This window comes from Lissotriton helveticus, chromosome 1_1 (genome assembly GCF_964261635.1).
Source record: "Lissotriton helveticus chromosome 1_1, aLisHel1.1, whole genome shotgun sequence".
In the NCBI taxonomy this organism is placed as follows: domain Eukaryota; kingdom Metazoa; phylum Chordata; class Amphibia; order Caudata; family Salamandridae; genus Lissotriton; species Lissotriton helveticus.
Genome location: NC_136057.1, coordinates 1,664,037,929 through 1,664,061,170, shown reverse-complemented (window position 1 = coordinate 1,664,061,170; position 23,242 = coordinate 1,664,037,929). Strand labels below are relative to the sequence as shown.

General features: G+C 49.5%; 1 protein-coding gene across 1 annotated transcript in view; it reads left to right on the top strand.

Moving 5' to 3' along the window:
• The first annotated feature begins 7,280 nt into the window (after positions 1–7,280).
• Positions 7,281–23,242, top strand: part of SENP1 (SUMO specific peptidase 1) — a 201,038-nt gene continuing 185,076 nt past the window's right edge. The window contains exon 1 of the mRNA XM_078688916.1: positions 7,281–7,422. The gene's annotated coding sequence lies outside the window, so the exon portion shown is untranslated. The remainder of the gene's footprint in view (positions 7,423–23,242) is intronic.

The following is a 23,242-nucleotide window of genomic DNA, read 5'->3' as shown; positions in this document are numbered from 1 at the left end:
ACTACACGGTGCGTGTAGTGGCGACGTAAGAGTTCAATACATAAAGCGGGAACATCCGACGCTTACATTATGCGATGCCACCGAGGGGAGAGGTGTGCGCATAGATGCCAATATGTATTTGTTGGGCGCAGTACAGGCCTGCAGGCCCACGGCACCTCAAGGGGCCCTAATAAGCCCCTGGACAATTAATATTTCTGTGATATGGAAGACTGAGTGGTACTTCATTACATTCGGCGGGGGCATCATTTTGTGTTGCAGCACTGAGCACTCCAGGATTGGGACGCACAGACACGTTGTGAGCAGTCACACAACGCGTGCACAAGCGGCAGCCGGGATCTCATCGAAGCAATCCACCCGGGCCTACGATTCAGAACCCCGATGTCACTAGCTGCAGTGACTGCGCATTGTGCACACACACGTTGTACCTGCAACACAATATCAGCCCCGACTCCGGGTTGCGCGAAGTAAACAAGGCTCTTAAAGAAAGCGTTCGCCGCCCCACCCCTGGCAAATGCCCCTCATTTCTTAGCACGGGTGGGCTTTTCGCTCCGCAGGGGCGAGTCTGGCCTTATTAATGAAATACAGCGAGGCAGCCCTCTGCCGGTGTGGCGGCTGTGCGAGGGAGGGGAGCACCTGTGCAAGCAACACCACCTCCGTGTGCCAAACAGACTTAACCCTTATTGTATCCAAACTGCACGAACTAAACCAGGGCTACCCCCACAGCGCTTCGTTCCGCTCTTCTGGCATTTCTAAGCGCTACTAAGGGTTAGTTTTGTTAAAATTTACAGACGACCACTACTAGTCCGCTACTTACAGACGAAACGTCAAAGAAAAGCGTCTGTAGGGAGATGTATAATACATTATTGTTTTAATTTTAATTAAAACAATTATTAGGTACAATAAAATACTCCGTTTCTTTTAATTTAAAAAAGCCTCACGTTGTTTACAGAAGCATATCCGGAGAGGGTGCCCACCGTGGTTCTGCGGCCCCGGTCACCACCAATAGCAGCAGGATACAAACGGTGCCCTCGGCGTGCCCAGCGGGCCCCGGCGCAGCTCTCTGCGGGGCTCGAGGGCGGTGGGCGCTGCTTTTCTAATATCTCACATTCGAGTGATAGGCCGTGGTTAAAGGCAAAGAACGAAGACAAGGGAAAGGAAAGGAAGTCAGACAGAAAAGCGAAAATGCAGAAATGCGCTCGGGAAAGTGCATAGGGAGTGCAGAGTGCACAGGGAGTGCCGAGTGCACAGGGAGTGTAGAGTGCACAGGGAGTGCAGAGTGCACAGGGAGTGCAGAGTGCACAGGGAGTGCAGAGTGCACAGGGAGTGCAGAGTGCACAGGGAGTGCATAGGGAGTGCAGAGTGCATAGGGAGTGCAGAGTGCATAGGGAGTGCAGAGTGCAGAGTGCATAGGGAGTGCAGAGTGCATAGGGAGTTCTAGGGAGTGCTAGAGAGTGCAGAGTGAGTAGGGAGTGCTAGAGAGTGCAGAGTGAGTAGGGAGTGCTAGAGAGTGCAGAGTGACTGCAGAGATTAAGCTAATGGCAATGTAAATGACAATGCCATTTATTTATCTGTTTTCAAAACCAACACATAAATACAAATTTTGTCATTTACAATGCCAATAACTCTAACTTTTCCAAAGGCGAAACCATTGCATTGTAAATGCTTGTTAGGTTTTGCTTGGCAATGCGTACGAAGTACGCATGCGCTAGCAAAATCTTATGTTTTGCAGTGGGGAACAGGGACTCGCCCCCTCCTCCCATTGGCTAGCTCCATAAATGGAGGCTAGCCATTGGGAGAAGGCTCTGTCCGTCAATCTCGGACCAGATTCGGGGGCGTTCCCGAGAATTTTTCCCTTTTGGTGACGTCAGCCGAAAGCCTGTTCTCGGGAACGCCCCCGAGTCTGGTCCGGCATTGCCGGCACCCGCCTTCCTGCTCGGGGTTGTGGGCAGATGGGTACATTTGGCCTCCGTGCATGGTTCCTTTGCTGTCATGGAGCCTTTCTTTGTGTTCCCTACTCCCTATCACTTCCAGAATACCTGCGAGTATTCCTTGCCCAGACAGTGTTTGCAAGTGAGCTGCAGCGCTGACAAGAAACTCACCACAACTTCCACACGTGCAGGAGCGACGGGCACACCCCTCTCTCAACCGCTGGCAGGAGCCGCCCTCCCGCCATTAGACATGCTACCTCTCCCCCTCCACTAGCAGCAGCCTCTGCTGAGAGAGAAGCACGCTCCCTGAACTGGAATGTGCACTCCCCACTCTGTCACTACAAATACCCGCTCCTTCCCAAGAGGTGCCGACCCTCTCGTTCCAGCAGCACACTTCTCTCTTCTCCACCCAGAAGCAACTCTCCCCCCTCCCTCCCTAAGCTCCCCTCTCCTCAATAAGCAAAGCATTTAATTCCCTTACAGGAGGGGCATTTTTTTGTCACCCACCAGCAGCGTGCGTCTCTCTCCTCGACGGAAAGTGCACCCTCCTCTGTCCGGCACGAGAAGGACTCTTCCCTCTCCACTACTAGATGTAAACTCTCCATTACAAATGTACAAAAGAAAGCACCTCAGGCTCTCCAACTCTCTCTCGCAACTCTACTGAAATTCCCTCCTCCTCCCTATGAGAGGCTTACTACTCTCCACAACGGAAGCAGGCAGAAATGAGGCATAACCTCAGGAACAATAATGCATTATTTTTGGACAGGTGAACGCTGAGACTGACAGTTTCTGGAGAGGCAGCATGTTCTGTGTGCCCGCTGCTCTAGAAAATGAGGATGTGGCACAACGGCTAGAGCGGCCGACCGCGAAGCTGAGGAAACAGGTTCGAGTATGGCGGGAGGCTCAAGCACCATCACCGACACTTCTCGTGCCTAAACTGAATCTGTCTACCCCAATGACTGTAACTGGTGCTCAAGTAATGTGCACTGATGCCTTTCAATGAAAACTATGCTGCACTGGCCTATCTATAAAGCTGCAGTGTGTTGTTTAAGGGAATGGCGGGGTGTAAAAGCAGAAAACGCATTATTTTAGTGATTCCATTTTGAGCCGTGCTATGGTGCAAAGTACTCACTCACTCACACACACTCTCACTCACTCATTCACTCGCATACTCACACACACACTCACTCACACACACACACACACTCAGTCAGTCACACACTCACTCACTCACTCACTCAATCACACACTCCTGCCAGCCCTCCAATCATAAGGGAATAAGGCGCCAGGGTGCTTGGAGTAGTCCAACAGTGTTAATGGGATCAGGGGAAGTGACAATTCCCCCAAAGAGTGGGTCACTTTGGGGAGTGGGCTCAGGAGAGACCCCCATGCCTGCGTGGTATGGGGTGAACTGGGGTTAACACTGCCCCTCTCATGCCAGGGCAGTCACTCCTCGCCTTCAGTCATTACTGTGACTTCCCCCATCCCCTTCTCTTAGCTCCGTCATTCCCCCCCCCCGGTGGCTAATAACTATCTCTCTTCGTGCTTCCTTCCACTGCAGCACCTCTCTCACCTCTCCTCCCTCCCGTCTCTTCTTCCTCTGCCCAGCCGTCTGCACCCCACCCCCCTTTCTGCTGCCCCCCCCTCGATCCAATCACCCTTTTTTTAATGCTTTCTTCTAACCCCCCCCCCCCCCGTGGTTGATGGCTCGGCGAAGTCATGCGTGTACCGACTGCGGGGATCTGTGTTAGACCCCATGGCCACAGGCTGAAATCCGTGCGGGGCCGCTCGGCTTATCAGCCGCCCAATGTCGATACATCCTCTATAATTCATCAGACACTGCACCGCCCTCACTGCTCAACACACACATCACTGAACTCAAATCCCGTGTGTTCGTATAAGACCATGTATTGGAAACGTGCTTTTTATGTCTTAAGTCAACTCATGGTCGACTTGCACCTGGTGTTTTTTTCATACCTGCCTATATAAAGCGCTTCGAATACCCGCAGTGATGTCAGTGATATAGTAAATACAAATACATTCTTACAATGAGCGCCGTTGAGTGGGATTAGAATAAGCATCTGTTAGGCAGCGCCAAGATACCCAGGGGTGAACATGTGCTTTACAAATGTTACCTTTACTCCTCCCTGCCCCTACAATATTACTCACACTCACCCCTTTGATACGCTTCTTTTCTATCCCCAGCATTCAATCAGTCAACTTATGAAGCACACTTTACACCCACCTCTTACACCCTCATTGTGTTTATATCTTCTGTACTCTCCTAACCCAATGTCTGACCTCGACCCATCCCCTCCAAGCTCACACCCCTTTACCCCTCCTTGAACCGTCTCCTCTGACTCGTTCCTTTACTCTGTCTGCTAGATCCACTCTTTCTTTTTATTTTCCCTTACTACTCCCTCTGCTCCTATGTCTTCTGCTTTTAGTTCCTCCCGACGCTCCTTAGCCCCCCCTTTCTGCTTTCTCATTCTTTCGCCTTTCTTTCCATAATTCCTAAAAAAATTTCTTAATCCTTCCTTACCCCGGCCAGCCCCCCTTCACCACCTGCTTCCGCCTTCTTTACCCACTGTAGTAATTTTCTCTTCACCATGTTTTCTTTACTTTTTTGATTCCCTGCTCCCCCCCCCTTCTTTACACACACCTCCCCTTGCCCCTCCTTCTGTGCCCTCCCGCTCCACGCGGTGCACTCTACCTGCCCGCCCCTCCCTCCTCGGCAGGGGTGCCCTCGGGGGAGGGGTCCCTGCCAGGCTGTGGTGATCCGGGGGTGCCCAGTCCCGCCGGTGATGCTTCATTGAGCTGTAATGAACGTGGCACTGCGCCCCACCCGGGCCTGCACGCACCAGGGCACCAGGGTGGGCGTGGCCTCACTTCCCAGGTGTATTGTTGTGGTGACAATGCACGGAAGTGGCTCCTGCGGGAGTGGAGAATGGTAAACTGTGCGTGTAGGGATGGGGGCGTAGTGATCAGCCCCCTGTGATCACCCAGACATCCCGGGCATGTGTGGTGTAAACTTGGCGGGGTGGGGGGGGGGGGGAGATGTAGAGGTACCTCCCCGCCCCCTCTGATAACCCAGGCAGCCTGGCATGTTTTTTTTCTTCAAACCGGGGTTGGGTGGGGAGGGGGTTGATGTAGTGACCCCTCCCCGCCCTCTGATAGCTCTGCAGGTCTGGCCTGGTGTTTGTTTGCCTGCCAGGTGTGTGGCTCACATTACAGCCGCAGTGACTTGTCTCCCGCGGGCAGGCTGGGAGCCTGTCTCACACCCAAGGCCTATTCTGGGGGGAGGGGTGGGGTGGACGCTAATACCGACTGCCACAGGTCCCTACCTATGCAGCACCAAGCCACCCCCATTCCGTCCCGGCTGCCGCCACTCCCAGTCCTACTGCACCACCCCCACTACCTTGTTTCCCCTGTCCCAATCTTATCTTACTGCCCACCCCCAGTCCTTCCCCCTTACTGCCCTGTCCTCTCCTAGCCTGCCCACTCCCAGCCTGCCCACTCCCAGCCTGCCCTCTCCCAGCCTGCCCTCTCCCAGCCTGTCCTCTCCCAGCCTGTCCTCTCCCAGCCTGTCCTCTCCCAGCCTGTCCTCTCCCAGCCTGCCCACTCCCAGCCTGCCCTCTCGCAGCCTGCCCTCTCGCAGCCTGTCCTCTCGCAGCCTGTCCTCTCGCAGCCTGTCCTCTCGCAGCCTGTCCTCTCGCAGCCTGTCCTCTTCCGGCCTGCCCACTCCCAGCCTGCCCTCTCCCAGCCTGTGCCCCCCCAGCCCGTCCCCTCCCTGCCCTTTCCCAGCCTGTCCTCTTCCAGCCTGTCCACTTCCAGCCTGCCCTCTCCCAGCCTGTCCCCTCCATGACCTTTCCCAGCCTGTCCTCTCCCAGCTTGTCCACTTCCAGCCTGCCCTCTCCCAGCCTGCCCTCTCCCAACCTGCCCTCTCCCAGCCTGTCCCCTCCCTGCCCTCTCCCAGCCTGTCCTCTCCCTGCCCTCTCCCAGCCTGTCCTCTCCCTGCCTGTTGTCGTGTCCCGGCGGCAGCAGGCAGCAGGCAAGAGCGTGCACTGCGTCCCCGAAGTAACAGCCCTAAAGCAAGCAAGAAGTACGCCCCCTCCCACGAATCCCTGTTAGGTATTGGAAACTGTCCAAACTGAGGTGCAGACAGCCCCTCTCACCTTTCGGCCTGGTACCACTGCACCAGCCGCACTACTTCCCTACTGACCGTTCTCCACTTCAGCCCCGTCTAAATTACAATTCCTGCTTGTGACCCTTTTGCCTGCTTGTGCTTGTTTTCGTGACCCTGTTGCCTGCTTGTGCCTCCGTGTGCCCCTGTTGCCTGCTTGTGCCTCCGTGTGCCCCTGTTGCCTGCTTGTGCCTCCGTTTTCGTGCCCCTGTTGCCTGCTTGTGCCTCCGTTTTCGTGCCCCTGTCGCCTGCTTGTGCCTCAGTTTTCGTGCCCCTGTCGCCTGCTTGTGCCTCCGTGTGCCCCTGTTGCCTGCTTGTGCCTCCGTGTGCCCCTGTTGCCTGCTTGTGCCTCCGTTTTCGTGCCCCTGTTGCCTGCTTGTGCCTCCGTTTTCGTGCCCGTCGCCTGCTTGTGCCTCAGTTTTCGTGCCCCTGTCGCCTGCTTGTGCCTCCGTGTGCCCCTGTTGCCTGCTTGTGCCTCCGTGTGCCCCTGTTGCCTGCTTGTGCCTCCGTTTTCGTGCCCCTGTTGCCTGCTTGTGCCTCCGTGTGCCCCTGTTGCCTGCTTGTGCCTCCGTGTGCCCCTGTTGCCTGCTTGTGCCTCCGTGTGCCCCTTTTGCCTGCTTGTGCTGTGTGGGTGTGTGTGGAAGGCTCTGTGTGGGTGTGTGGAGGGCTCTGTGTGGCTGTGTGTGTGGGGGGCTCTGTGTGGCTGTGTGTGTGGGGGGCTTTGTGTGGCTGTGTGTGTGGGGGCTCTGTGTGGCTGTGTGTGGGGGGGCTCTGTGTGTGTTTGTGTGTGTCATTTGCGAGAGATAAAGCTAGTGGCATTGTAAATGACAATGCCATTTATTTATGTTAAAAAAAAAAACCATAAATAAAAATAATGTCAAGAGCAATGCCAATAGCTCGAACTTTAACAAAGGCAAAACCATTGCATTGTAAATGCTTGTTTTGCTCGTCACCAGTAGCTTGAGGACAAAGCCATGTTTTGAAGGTTCCCATTTGAAATGTTATCGTTTCTGTTTCATTTGTTAGGGTGTTCCCCTGTAGTAGCTTCCTTACAGTAACTATTTCGCTTGCTCACATGAGTCTCGTCTTCCGGTGTCTTCTCTCTCCAACTGCCTGCAGTCTCCGGCTTTACATGGTAGTCCTTCTTCTATGTCTACGGGTGTCTTTCTTCTCTGGCTATAGTCTTCCGCTCACACGCTTTTGACAGTCTCTCTTTTGTTTCCATGATGGCGCGGCCTACTGTACGGCAGTCGTTAGGTACCTTTGTGTTTTCCTGCAGCCGCCGCTGCCTAGAGAACCGAAAGTGAGGAGGTGAGTGAACGGTGACTGTGAGCTACCTGAACGGTGTCCTACGGGGCGCAGGGACATAGAGAAAACTTATAGTCGTCCTGTGCGATACTCTAGCCCCCCTACTGAGCTGTCATGGTATCCTCCATCCTTACCTGCGTGTCTCCTCTTTCTCAGTCGCTTCTGGCCTCTGTCTGCCTTGGTGGTCGGCAGGACTGACCTTCAGACTCCGAACCCCCCGCATCCCCGTAGCTTGTAGCTCATTTACATAGATTTGTACCCACAGTGCACTGGTGCAGGGGCACCTCTTGGCGGACCAAAGCACCAAGTTCCCGATTTCTACTCTCCTGCTGCCAATCCCTCAAATCTCACTCCATTGGTGTCATTGTTGTGTGCGTCATACAGAACATTACGTTTGTTTAATTTTTAAATAGCTTGCATGTACCGATGAATATGTTATACACTTTGTTATTATATGCCTCCTGGACACTAACTCCTGTCACTTCTTTATACACACGATACTCACCTTTCACTGACTGTGCACTTGAGAATTGGGAATCATGTAATTGACCGTGCTCATATTGCATTTTTTTGGGAATCAATGTTATTGATTTTGTGAAGACCAATACAAGAGAACAATTCCAGCTATTTGTACAATCATCAGTGCAAAGTAAAGTCAAGAGAGTATTACACCAGCATACACGAACTGACCGGCAAGGAGAAGATAGTATCGCCCCCAGCCCTTGATCTTTTATTTGTAATGCTTTTCGTAGTATCTAGTTTTAATGGACCCTTTATAAAACTGACACCAAATTATATATTTCAAAAGTAAACGATACAGTGATTTATATCAATAATTGTTTACTAGAATGTAATCCCCCCCATTACTGAATAATGGAATTATCCAAGAATGTATGAGTGATCTCATTGTTTAATATATATATAAACTTGGACATCCAGGAATGTACTTTGCGTTCACATGCTTGCCTAGATTTACTTCCCAATATTTTTCCTCAGTTGAACTATTCTCAATTCAATAAATCTTTATTCGGATATAAAATATCAATAAAAGCACAATTAAAATACCAGCATATAAAACAATAAATAAACAGGGACTTGTAATATATAGCATAGTCGGCAATAAAGGTACACATTTTATGAAAGACATTAGATATGTAAAACAACCACTTCTTCAAATCTTAAGGCTAGATGATTCCTAACAAGTAGCATCATAATATGATAAAGTACAATTTGGCAGACGAACAATTAACAGGTAAAGTCGATATGGGGGCAATCAAATTGCAGCATGGTATATCAGGGTGCAATCATATGTGGACAAATAGAAGCTTAGTGTATTAAAAGTGCAGTCAAAGGGGGCGTGGCTAGCAGCCAAGTATGGCGGCAGCATAAAGTAGGAGCTCCTGAGGGCACTGTGGCCTATCATCGATCCGTCAAACAAATCCGGTAAACAACCCACCTGAAGCGGCGGCGACGGGATCTGGGTCCGAAGCGGTACACCCCGATCCGCTTTTGAGGACAAACGGCCGCTGCAACCCACACCGGCGTCGTCCGACGCGGTTGGGCCTGCACTGGAGAGGAAAGCACCGGGCTGAAGTAAGCCTCCGACCCCGGCGGAAGTGGGACCAGGCCGGCATACTGGTGAAGACGACCCCCCGGTGCCTGGCCGGCACCTGCGACCCACCCGCGGCGGACATCAGCCGGACGGCCGGGACCGGGCGCTGCGACCCCGGGAAGCAGCGGACACTGAGCCTGCCGGTGAGTGCCCCGTCTGGAGGAAGGAGGTGTAGCCTCTCGGAGACTGGCGGGAGAGAGCGCCGCGAAGACTGCAGCGGAATCCTTGGGGTGACGCCGAGCTGCTAAATACAGTGCTCGGAGCCGGACACTTAGGTGGAAGCCTCCGGCCGCCCCCCCCCCCCTGAGATTGTTAGGCACCGAAGACGGGGGTCCGGACTACGGAAGGAGACGGCGAGTGCCCCCGGGGGACTATCCAGCGCGCACTTGAGGGGCGGGCCGGAACAGGAGAACAACACAGCTCCGAGCTACGGAGACGGGTGGGTCGACGGAGCCAGAGAGCTGGAAGGCGAACAGGGGAGCTGCAGCTTTCCCTCCCAAAGGGAACGAAGGGGGTCTGAAAATCTGTCCAACCAATGCAGTAGACCTACACCGAGCAGCCTAAACAGAAAAAAAAAAAATAATAAAAAAAAAAAAAAAAGTCAACCACAAGGGACTGAGAGAAAAAATAACTACTACAATAAATGGAAAGTGGAACGGTGCTCTTTCCATGTCCACTGTAAGGCCACAATAGCACCTGGGACTAGGAATTGGTACTAAAGACACCCCGCTGAGCCCCTGAAAGTCTGATAACACGCATCCAGTGCATGACACGTAGAGACGCACTCGAGCCACGCCAGCAGACACACCATTCGCCTGGGCCGAGGCTTGGTGTTCGGACTGGACATTGCACGCTCCAGAGACGGGAGGATTAAAGTGGGGTAGAGGTGTGCAGGAACCCAGCTCGAACTATAATATCATCAGGCTGCAACGGAGCGACGAAGGGGCTGATCACAGTGAAAATCGGACGGAGGGACTCCTCTGACAACGTGACCGGACTCTGCTCCCCGGCACCCAACCCCGGACACAGCTTCCTCCGTCGTCCAGACACGGGAGGTTCGAGACCCCGTCTTGTGGACCTCCCGACATGACGGGGAAGACAAACAGGAGTGGCTCAACGCAGGCCAAACTGGACAAGTTTGCCTACAGCCAACTTGCTAGATCTCAGCCCAGCGGGCGGACCTCCACCGGGAATTCACAGGGGGCGGAGGAAACCGCAAAGGTAACGTTGGAGGACATCATGAGAACGCTATCGGATGTCAAAACTACGGTTGGATCTATCTCGAATGAAGTCACACTGCTGCGAGCGGACTTTCAAAAAATGTCAGAAAGAGTGTCCCAGGTCGAGGTTGTGACGAAGTCCCTAGTGGAGGACACGTCGGAGCTACAAACGGCCATGGAACGGATGGAGAAGGTCACCAGGCTGCTACAGGACAAGCTGGACGACCAGGAAGGACGCTCGCGAAGAAACAATGTGCGAATCTTTGGCCTTCCGGAGACGGAGGGAAAGGGGGCCATGGACCTCTACGTTGAAGATCTCATCAAGACCAAATTACAACCGAAAGGGGCTCTCCCACTTCTTCTCTGTGGAGAGGGCACACAGAGTCCCAGGCGGAATGCCCAAAACTGATGCTGCAAAACTGGTGCTGCTCCGAGGCCTGTGCTGGCGAGACTCTTCAATTTCAGAGACAGGGATACCATCCTACAGGCTGCGAGAGTCTCCCCCCCCAGTCAAGATACAGAACGCTACCTTGGCCTTCTTCCCGGACTACACAGCAGAGGTAGCCAGACGCCGCAAATCCTTAACTGAGGTTAAGAAAGCGCTGAGGGACAGGGAACTCCCATACTCCATGTTGTTTCTGGCCAAGCTGAGGGTAGTCGCCGAGGGTAAGACTTGGTTTTTTGACAATCCAGAAGTGGCCCGGGACTGGCTCGATGGTTGGCGACGGACTGGACGACAACATCGCGCAAACAAGGACCAGCCCGAACAACGGAGCACCAGCCAGCGGAATGCACAGATGACCCACTCACCGCGTCGGGACGGCACGGACGGAACTGATTTTGGGGCGACGCAGGACCTCTTCGACTCGGGGCAGCAGGCCCCGGTTTAATGACTCTCTATAGCGGTACAGGACAAGCTGAGACGTACTGGACCTGGGTCCCGAAGCAGCTGAGTAAGGTGGGCACAATTGGTGCCTGTAAGGAACTCATCGACCCCACGAGAAAGTAAGATAGTTGGGGAGGGACTAAAGCACTCTGCGAAGTTGGGGACACGGGAGGGGGTCTGTCCGTGGAGCAGGGGAGCAGGGAGGGGGGTAAGAGTTACAGTTATGTTATTCTTGTTCTGGTTTTTGTTGCTAGCCATCGCTCGAATCACACACTACACCATCTCCCGCAGTGGAACCGCACGCTTACACCTTAGACGAGCCCGTCAGGCCTGCATTGCCCTACATGCCTCATTGAGCAATCCATCGACCAAACGGTCCCATGGCCCATTCACCACAAGTAACGCCCGTGCGGGCTGACCCCGAGACAGTCACTGTGCCTCCTCTGCGCCTCTTAACCTGGAACGTCAGGGGCCTAGGGGACAAAATTAAGCGAGGATTGGTACTACAAGCCATAAAACGCCAGGGCCCAGATTTAGTCCTCCTCCAGGAGACACATATGGCAGGGACGACATGTAAAGCACTTGATAGGCGAGGCTATGTAATGGCAACGCATGCAGAATTCACCACCGGTTCGAGGGGAACAGGTATACTAATAAAGAAACATTCACCTTTTCTCATCACTCATCGCGTGACGGACGACCAGGGTCGTTTCGCCGCTATACACGGCCAATGGGAGGGAAGACCGCTAAATGTTGTCTCTGTCTATATACCCCCGGCGCTTCACTCCGTGGCTTTGCCTGTCCTAGGTAAATTCCTCCTAGACCTGCCGGAGGGAGATACAATTATAGGGGGGGACATGAATGCCATAATAGACCCAACAATAGACACCATGCCCACTAGGAACACTCCAAGAGGGAACACAGCACTACCTGACTTTCTAGAAGCCCTAGGCATTACAGATTTGTGGCGCCACTTACACCCCACGGCGACTCAATACACTTACTACTCGGCGGTACATAACAGTCTATCTAGAATAGACTACTTCCTGTTCCTTGGGACAGGGCTGGGATCAGTGGACAAGCTTGATATCCTGCCCAGAGGAATATCTGACCACTCACCACTCATCTTATCGCTCATCACCGGGGGCAAAAAACGCGCTAGACTCTACCCCCTATTTCCGGCCTACCTGCAGATCCCTAAGGTCCGGAAGCAACTCAAATTAGCAACAACACACTTCTTTGAGGAAAACACGGGATCGGTGGCTTCACCATCAATATTATGGGAAGCGTACAAGACGGTCCTCAGAGGCACAGCGATAGCCTCGATAGCAGGACACAAACGGGACTCCCGGAGGGAGCTCGCAGAGCAAGAACTATTATTACATGACGCTAACGCCGCCCATATGGCGGACCCCACCCCGGCCACAACACACACGTTGCAATTACGTCAGCAGCAATATCAGAATCACCTCAAACTGACGGTTCAGGGCTACATCACCAACACCGCACATAGAATCTACGATGTTGGCGACAAAGCAGGTAAAATGCTGGCATGGTTAGATAAAAGAAGGGGAGGGCCGAGGGGTATCCACAAACTCCACACAACTGATGGCCGAGTACTGACGCACCCGGAGGACATTGTTCACACTTTAGCTACTCACTTTCAGGACATATACACCCCGAAACATGTCATCACCGCCACAATGGCATCGGAATCACTAACTACAATTGCCGTCCCCACTATCTCCCAGGAGGCCCGGCTGGAACTAGAGACAGACCCGACGGAAGAGGAAATACAATTATCCATCCAGGCATTGCAATCAGGCAAAGCGCTGGGCCCTAATGGGCCACCCGTAGAGTGGTACAAAACCATGGCATCAGAGCTTAGCAAACCATTATTAGACATGTTTAAAGAGAGTAAAGACAGGGCGGAGCTACCGCTTGACCAGCGCATGGCGACAATCGTGGCCATTCCCAAACCCGGTAAACCGCAGACGGACTGTGCCTCCTACCGCCCGATTTCGCTGCTTAATGTGGAGGCCAAGGTCCTGGCCAAGATTCTTGCCACTCGATTGGTGCCACACCTGCAGACCCTGATCCACCCTGACCAGTCAGGCTTCATGCCTAATAGAAGTACTGCGTTGAACTTGAGGAGGGTCCATGGCGTACTGGCTCGGGCGCACCTCCTCACGGAGGAGGCGGTCATCATCTCCCTTGACGCCAAGATGGCCTTTGACCTGGTGGAGTGGGAGTACCTCTTCGAAGTTCTCGCACGTATGGGCTTTGGGCCGAATTACATAGCCTGGATACGACTCCTATACACGCAACCGATGGCGCAAGTGATAGCAAACGGCCACACATCGCCACCGTTCCCACTGGGCAGAGGAACCAGGCAGGGATGCCCTTTGTCACCGTTGCTGTTTGCGCTGATACTCGAACCCCTGGCTATCCTGCTTCGAGGGACGCCCCTGTTCCGGGGCATTAAATGGGAAGACGGTGGGGAAGATAAGGTATCGCTATATGCGGACGACATGCTCGTCTATATGGTGGACCCTGACGACGGGATCCCGGCCCTGTTGGAACTTTGCAATACACATGGGAGGTCCTCGGGCTATACTTTGAATTGGTCGAAATCAGTGATCTATCCGCTGACAGGCCAGGCACCACACCTACCAGCTGACTGCCATTTAGTGACGTCGATTTACTCCTTTAAATACCTGGGCATAGTGGTCACGCGAGAGGCCACAGCCTTCTTCCACTACAACTTAAAACCGCCTCTGGAACGCCTACGTGCGGATGTGAAACACTGGGCCACGTTGCCACTGACCCTCCTGGGGAGAGCAGCCTTAAATAAGATGATGGCACTGCCCAGGTTCCTGTATGTATTTGAAAACACACCTTACCTTGTCCCGCCGCGATATTTTCGGCAGGTTACGGAGCTGGTCTCCAACCTGCTCTGGAACGCTGGCCCGGCTCGTATAGCGTACGACAAGCTTGTAAAAAGCTGGTATGAAGGGGGTATAGCACTACCCGACATACAGCTTTATTATTGGGCTGCTCAGCTTAAAGTGATTAACCAGTGGATCCATGCCCCAAGGAACGACCCAGCTTACCAAGCGGACTGGTCCCAACTAGGGACGGACTGTATGCTCTCGGTGCTCTATGACAGACAGCAGCTGGGGCGCCTAACAGGCCCGACGCGGCACACAGCAACACTATGGCACATAGCACAGGCGCGGCTGGGGTGGAAAGGGACACTAACAAAACTGACACCGTTATGGGACACGAAGGCACTAGGATCCCTGAGGATATGCAAAGGGTTTACACTGTGGGATCGTATAGGCATTTCCACGATTGGGGATATGTGGGACAAGGACACGGTACTGTCGTTTCCGCAACTACAACACCTTTACGGACTTAGGTCAACAGAGACGTATAGGTATGTCCAAATCAGGCATGCACTGCTACGGGCGATTCCGGCGGGCACGAACCTACCGGAATCCTCACCCCTAGAAGATAGACTGCTCACTGATTTCATGCAACACAAGGCGACCTCTCTTACCTACAAAAAAATCATAAACAACCTAGCTGACCCCACACACAAACTGAAAGGGAAATGGGAGGGGGAGGTGGGAGAAATGGATGAAACAGAATGGAACGAGGCGCTGGCCTCACCAAGGGAAGTAGGAATTTCGACGAAATTCAGACTGGTGCAGCTCAAGATCCTGCACCGCATTTACTATACCAGAACGCTGCTTCATAAAATACACAGAGCTCCACACCCCTTCTGCCTGCGGGGATGCGGAGAGGAGGGCACTTTATTTCATACTTTATGGGACTGCACACACATACAGGAATACTGGAGGCGGGTGCTACGTACTATCTCTCAAGCTCTTAAAAGCACTATTCTGCCTGACCCACGCAAATGTCTCCTAAATGTTTGGGAACCCAACGACTTGGGTAGGTATGGGAGGCTATGGGCTACGCTGGCTATGACAGTGGCTAAGCGAGACATCGCGCAGAAGTGGGGGGCTCCAGATCTACCCACGGCGAGTAGATGGGCAAACAATATGGACGCTTTGATGGTGACAGAGAGGTGGTCTATCTCCTCCGAGCCTCCCCCCGGAAGTGGAACAAGGTTTGGATGGCGTGGAATGTATATCGCGGGGACATCTGCGACCCGCTTCCGGAGGGAGAGGACTTTGACTCAGATGGGGAAGATGAGTGAGGATGCGTCTGGGAATGAGCAAAACTGGGGGCAGGCCACGGGATTACACTGCTGCACAGGGAATAAATGGAGCAGGTTGAGGCTGCGGACCTGACTGCGGACAAAAGGAGATGATAAGGTGTAAGTTATGATGGCCTACGTTGGGGGGGGGGGGGGATGTTCAAACAAGTTATCATGAATGGACAGACAAACTGGATACAGTCAATAAGGCGAAAGTTAGTGTTACACAAATGCTAAGGTTAATAACCGAATGTATGGGCAAGCATGTGCCGCGAAAACTGTGTAATGCAAGTGTGAAGGAATTTTCTGAAACGCAATGTATGATACAAGAAACTTTACTGTTACAATGCAACTCCGAAAAAGTTCCGACCGAGCAAACATAACAAAGGAATGTACCTCCAAAAGTTAAAAAACGGACCACAAACTGTAATATTGTAACGAAATACCTGTCTAAAATGCCTGTTGATTAATAAAGATTTAAAAAAAAAAAAAGTGCAGTCAAATATAAACTATAATATAAAAAACATAATATACAAGGCAACATTTTCTCTGAAGCACCGCCCAAAATATAGGCTTGAGATTCACAACAAATAGCAGCAAGATGTTAAGTGGGATCAAATGGGTTTATAAGGTACTCATAGATGCGTGTAATTAAATGGGAGATTGCTGAGCTACAGTGTATTTACCAACAATCAGGCTGAGATTTATACATTGTTCAACCGTTCCCAATTTACTTATAAATCCTAACTTGCACTTGTTTAAAATGTGTTCCTCCTCAGCCCATAATCTAATTTTATTAAACAGGATTATCTTAAGTGTGTTATCAATCAGGGAGATCAGTGTGTAGCAGCTAGGGTTGGATCGGTCCACTTTAAAAAAAAATCTGAACAATAATGCTGGTAGACCATGTGCTAGGTAAAAAAGTATGTGTATGATTATTTAAAACATTGAGTAAAACGGGAACCCAAAAGTCCGGTTTATGCTTGATAAGGTCGATGGGAAGCACTTCGGGGCCGGGGGCCTTGTTGACTAAACTTTGGTTAATTGCATCCTCGATTTCTGATACCGATATCTGAATCCGTGAAATAACGTGGGAATTAAAGGGATCCTCACTCTCAGTGGTGTCTGTATAGATTGTAGTAAAGTGGGCTTCCCAAGTTTCACTGCTTATGTTATAGCTTAAAGTAGTAAGTGTAAGGCTCCTAGATCTCATGTCTTTACCTGCCACCCAAAAAACATTTCCATTGTTGACACTGGTGGCACAAGCAAGCTTATGCCCGCGTTCTTTTAAAATCTCATCTTTACACTGCCTCACCACTTGTTTACAATGTTGTCTTAGGGATCTAACGAGGGTTGCATCCCTAGGTACCGCTACGAGTGCCGCACGGAGCTCTTTATTTGCTTGTGAACAGGTGTTGTTAAACCATCTAGGGTTCTGGTTATTATTAAGTGCAGGCCGTGAGATCAGTCGTTTAACAGCAGCACATAGATGGCCAAAAGCATTAATTACCTCTGGAATGGGATCGTTAGACGATAAACAGATCTCAATAGGTGATGAATAAGCTGTTATCATTTTAGAAAACAGTTTACCGTTATCAATACCCTTCCAGATTACTCTCAAACTATCCGTTGAGGGCATTACATTTCTAGCTCCAGGCTCTTTAGTGAAAACAGGTCTTGGAACACACCTAATTATAGAAGAGATAGGATTATGGTCGCCTTGCACAGTGGGTATGACCTCTGCTTTTAGTAAAATATTCTCTAATGAGGCAGAAATAATAAAAAAAATCTATTGTCGAGGCGCAGCCACGACCTCTATATGTTGGAATAGGACAGCTGACGTTATATTGTGCATCGGCAATATTCATCATATTCAGTAGATTGTGATTTGACAGATCTAACAATTCTTTCCCTCTTTTACATGTGTGTGCATCTAGAGTAGAAACAATAGCTAACTCGCTTGCCCTCGACATCCTGGCATTAAAATCACCACACAGACAAATTCCAGCCAAATTATAAAACGCAGATTGATTTTGTAGAACAGAGGCAAAGTTAAACAAAATAATAAAATTCATATTTGGTGCAGTCAAAAAATCATTATTATAAAAGTTAATGAAACAAAATGACGCCCCTCGTGTGTAAATCACGGCTTGATAGTTATCATTGTTTGTGGTAAGAGTTTTAACGCTACCGCCTGAGAAAAAATTAACCCAAATAGAAAGTCCACCAGATGGACACCTTGTTTGGGGGTAGGTACAATAATATTAAAACATACAAACCCCTCTAGGTATAATTCCCTTGTTGCCCAAGTTTCTTGGAAAATGAGGATATCATATTTTTCAACTATATTTACCCACTCTTCAGAACTTATTTTGGAAGATAAGCCGGCAGTATTCCAGCTTAGCACATGCAGATTTAAGTTGTATGGTTCTGAGGTGTCATTTCCCATAGAATTGGGCATGGGTCTTGAGGGAATAAGCTCAGATGATATTCCATTAGGCTGTAGTCAATCCAAACCGGTTAAGCCAGACAAAACGGAAAATGTATTATACGGGCATTTGTGCGCTTTATAAATGTCAAAAATAAATAAATACGTTGTAAGCAGAGGGATGGCAAATGTGTTTGGCCCCAGGGTCGGTTTTTAGAAAAAACCCAGGGATAATGACCAAATAAGAGTAGGAATAGAGCTGCTGAATTCCTGCATCGTTAGTATTGATCTCACTAGCGATGGGCGGCGAAAGTTAATGACAATGCAATCTCCCTGGATGCTCTTAGGTGATTGTCCAACCCACCCTATCCTGCGCATCATTATGATGTCACTGATATTTGCCACCCTTAGCCCTTAGTGTTTAATAAGCCCGTCAGCACTTTTATTTCTCAGTTGGTTCTAAGTCTGTCTGATTTTTTTATTTTATTTAGGGGTGGGGGAACACCTGCTAGGACTAAGACATAGGGGCAAGCTGCTGGAGGTAAGCTAAGAACTTCTTTGGAGGTCTCCGCAGACTCACTGACATTATTCTTAATAAGGGGTTTCGCGCTCTGGTTGTTACAGGCTAGAGTGGCATTATTTACAAGATTTGGGGTGGCAACCTGGCTGGCTGGGTGAACTGATGGGTGTGGACTGTTAATGACCCTTGTTGTCAGTGATTTATTCTGTTCAGGGATGGGTTTAGATATAAAACATTCCTTGATTTTACAACAGGTATCTCAGACACTGGTAGTACTAGTAGAGAGAGGGTGTGTAGAAGTCAGATTTTGCTGTTGCTTATTAGAGCTCGCTGTGCATGAGGGCTGTGATTTGAGGATCTCCCCTTGATGTGGGGTCGGTTTGGGGATGTTAGTATATACATTTGATTTGTTTGTTAGTGACTCCAAACAATCTAAGCGTTTCCATAGAGCGGTAAAATTCTCATCAACAAGGGCTCTGATGCTCTCTTACACAGTGTCCACTATATAATGTCAATTGAGTGAATCGCCAAGCCTAAAGCGAGTTGAGGGACCTGTCATGGACTCAGTCTGAGTGTGGATGGAATGACTTGATATTTCAGATGGTGTCAAATCAGCAGTGCCATTGGCTTTAGTAATTATCGTATCCGCTGGGGTCACTAAGCCTTGAATCCAGGAGCTCAGGGCAGTACGTTGTTGTTTTAAATAAGGTGGTTGTTTCCTCTTGGAGCTCGTAGGTTTGTTCACTTTTCGCTTTCTTTTTGCCCCAGTGATTACTGGGTTAGGAGAAACATTCATATTTGGTACAATATTTTTGTTACAGGTCGCTCCTGAAAAATCCTCAACAGCCCCAATACCCTCACTGCCCTGATTACTTTCCGTATTGCAGCCAATATCCAAGACTTGTAAGTCCCTGAGGGTGGTAGCTGATGAATCCGGTGTCATGGGGGGCTAATAAAATCACCTTCAATAGCAGAAGGAACAAGCTGAGGAGTTGCCAGTCCCAGGGACAAACTCCTCTCGCTTAGTTCAATCTCATTGGCAACGATATTAACTGCTCTTGCCATCATACTATCTATGGAGGTTGAAGTGTGGGAGCTTGGTATGATGTTACGTTTCCCCGTAGAGTAGTCTTTCTGCACACGTAATAACAGAACATATAACTCACCACAATAGAGCTTGGATGATGCCTATCCGAGGGGTGGCCTCCTACGGTCTCTGACGGGCGCAGACAGGCCCGCCTTTGGCCCAGGCACGCCCACGCGCGTTCCGCGCTGCGGGAGAACAGCAGTAAATTTATCACGCCTCCAGACGCGATTGCAGTGTCGGAGGCACAAGGGCTGCTGGGGTTTGCAGTTGGGCCGTTCCCCTCACGGCCAATGGTGGTCAAGGTTGGCCATTCCCCTCACGGCGGCTGTGATGGCGATGTCCCGGTGCTTTTGTGGCTTCCCCATAACTATTCTACTCAGAATACACAATATAAATGCATATATTGAAAATATAATAAAGAAGATTGGAACAAATGTTTTCTTATATCGTCAATAGCTAACCAGAAGACCTTGCTTTTTTTCAGTGCTTTGCTTACACTTCAGTATGCATCCACATTATACCTCTTCTGTTGCTGCCAATCCGAAAGTGTACATATTTGGAATGCATATGTGCCCCATTGATTCATTTATTTCGACATATGCAGTCACTGCTTCTTTAACCTAATGTGTCTTTTACATTTCCCGTATGCTTCCGTTTTGTGTCATGCTTCTTTCACGTAAAGCATATTTCGAAATGCATTAACCTTGATACTGAACAGTGTTGGCACAATTTTGTAGTCTGGTACTTTTACAAATTCACCACAGCACATGCAGAATACTATATGCTCTCTTGTTCCTGTGGGCAGGGTCAGCATGTCCCCTCATGTGTGGCACTACCCCTTGACTGAGGTGTTTGTGGGACAGTGTGTGATAGTTCAATTCAAACACAAGCTATTCATGGAACAGCGAATGTGCTAAGTTATTAAAAGCAATCCCACGACTAAGTGCAGTGAATCCTAGAAAAGAAATGGTATGGTCAGCGTGAGCATCATAAGATTCAAAACAAAGAGAGCGCAACCCCATAGAGCCAAAGTTAATGAAGATCATGACTTAAAAATCAAATTTGAGAAATCTTGGGATTCCAAGTATGGAACTTCTGTCCAAATGGAGGGCAAGAACATTGTAATTCAACAGAGCTGCAGTGACTTAATAATAGAAATGGATCTCTGAAATTGAGTAGATGGAAAGTGTTAGAATTGTGGCAAGTATGGGGTAATTGATTGACTTGCAAGTGAGGATGGAGGAGATTTCTGAGATGTTGTGGTGGAGTTTGTATCTAGCTTGTTGACCTAATAGCTGGTCTGACACATTTTACTATCTAATATATTAATTTCCAATGACACACTTTATCAATCACACAATAAACATAACATGCATAAATAGTAGAAACTCACATTTTCTGTTAAGTATTCTATCCATTTATAATTGAAACCAGTTATTCTGAAGCATGCACTCTGAGAATTATGGAGTAAATACAAGACATCTTTCACTGAGTGAATTTTAACATGACATCAAAGTAAGGCAGCATTATCAACCCTTCAAAGCTTCAATTACATCATAGTGGGTAACTTCCTACGCCATAGTGGGTAACTTCCACTGGGCATTTCATATCCAAATACTGTGTTGTCTTTTGGCATACTGACTTAAGCTTTAACTGGATCTAAAATAGAAAACTGGGCAAATAAAAGGACCACAAAGTTCCTACACATCACAGCAAGGAGGAAGCTAATCAAATAGTTCTCGACTTGGCTATGGGCTGTTTTTGACAAGTATTCATATATGAGAGCTCAATCTCAAGTATATAATTATTTTGTTTGCAAAACCATTGCAAGACCTATAACTTAACCAGCTGCTTGTAAATACATTTGGAGCTTTTTACTTTCTTTTGATCTTTAGAGTTTTAGCCCAATCTGACTGTGTGCATAAGCACTGTATCAGTTTTGCAGTTGTGAATCACCAATGAACTACCATGCTAGGCTCTGCACACCTCCTAAAAACACGGTAAGTTTGATTGTACTGCCAACAGCTAAAATGGTTAGACTTAAATTATTTTGGTCCGTGGAGAGAAAAAGGGAAATTCTTGGAAAAGTGTTGCTCACTCTTCATGAAGAGAGCCAGAATGTAGGCTTATTTAAAGATGGCAAATTGGGAGACAGGAGAATTCTTATTTTTTCTGATGTGAACCTTGACATCATAGGATTGCATTCTCACCTAGATAATAACACTGTCACTATTTTTTACAATTTATTTTACCCATCTGAATACCTCACTTAGATCTGCATTTTATAAAAAAATAAAAATTGTAAGTGCACAAAAACACTTTTGTGGTGACTCCGCAGCAATTCTATGTAAATATACGAAAAGAACAGCAAGGGAGAGGGGGTGGCAGTGGGGAAGCAGATGGAAGGGCAGCAATAATGAGCGGACGGGGGCAACAAATTAAAAATGAAGCTTTTGGAAATGCAGCACCCAAAAGAGAGCTTAACAGGGGCAGAGGAAAGAACCATGTAAAGAGCTAGCAACAATAAGCCATGGGAGCATTGAAAAAAGTACAGAAGAGAGAGAGCGAGCAGCATGAGGGAAAGAGAAAAAGCAGAGCGCATGCGTGGGTATTTGACTTTGTGGTTTACAGAAGTATAAGAGCGAAAGAGTTGGAAAACACATGCGCTCTGATGGAGTGCTTAGCCCCAAAAAATACAGTAGTTTCCTGAAAGTGCGCAGTGGAAGGACACAAGTCTACCAGTCAAGAGGTCGGTTAAGAAGTTATGCTCCATGGCAGGGACAACACACAAGATTGAAAAGGAAAGCCATCAAATAAGAAGCAAAGAAATCATTGACAACAAAACTAACCGATCGTAAGCAGCTGTCTGGCTTTAATCACAATTTAAGTTATTATGCAAGCAAGTGGAAGCTGCCTGGTTGGGGAAACCTAAAAATGAAGAAAGGAGGAAGTTCCTCTGCCCCTTTGCTTGGTGCCAATATTTCTGGCTAAAACATAATTGAAAATGTTGTTTGCTACAAGTGTTGATGTTGTGCAAACATTTTGTGTACACAATTGTTTGTTTTGATTGTGGTCAGTAAAAAGTGTAAAGAGGGACACCAGAGAAGATGATTAAGTGACAATAACTATTCACAGTGCAGTGTTTTTGCTGGGAGGCAAGATGGCGGCCGTTGAATTCGGTCGCTTGGGCTTGAGAGCCTGGAGGCGCCCCCCCCTCCCGCTCCACCTACCATGACCTAGGGGCAGCGGTGACCGGGTTTGGATGTTCTGTGTTGGCCCCGAGGTGAAGCGCTGGCGGTGCGGGCATGTTGTGGATCGCCTGTGGCACCTCCGTCTGGTTGTACTCTGACTCCTGGCGCTGACGAGGTGAGCTTCCGGGTGTGCGCTTCCCGCCCGGACTACTGAGCGGATGGTGCTGGTGAAAAGACTGCTCAACGTGTAATCGAGCGCTGAGCTCAACGGCACTGTAATTTCTTCAAAGGCTGGGCGCAGAAGAGCGCGCAACTACACGGATATGCCTGACAGTAGGGAGGGCAAGAAAGTGATACCGACTGTGGGGAAGAAGGACGCTGCACGCACAGAGGGCGGTAAGAAGGCTGTCCCCACATTATTTCTGGCTATGAAAGCAAAAAAAAAACAACATTTATGCCTCATCAGCTTCCCTCATACCTGAGCTTAATTTAGAGGTACTTTGGGGATTGTCCGCTAGACTCAGTGGTTAATGAGGATGGGACTTCGAGCGGCACCCCCCAAGACGCGATAGAAAATGGGGAGTGTGGCGATAAAGATGCTGGGAAAAATACATAAAGGACCGCAGCGGGGGATACTCCTCGAGGCTCAGC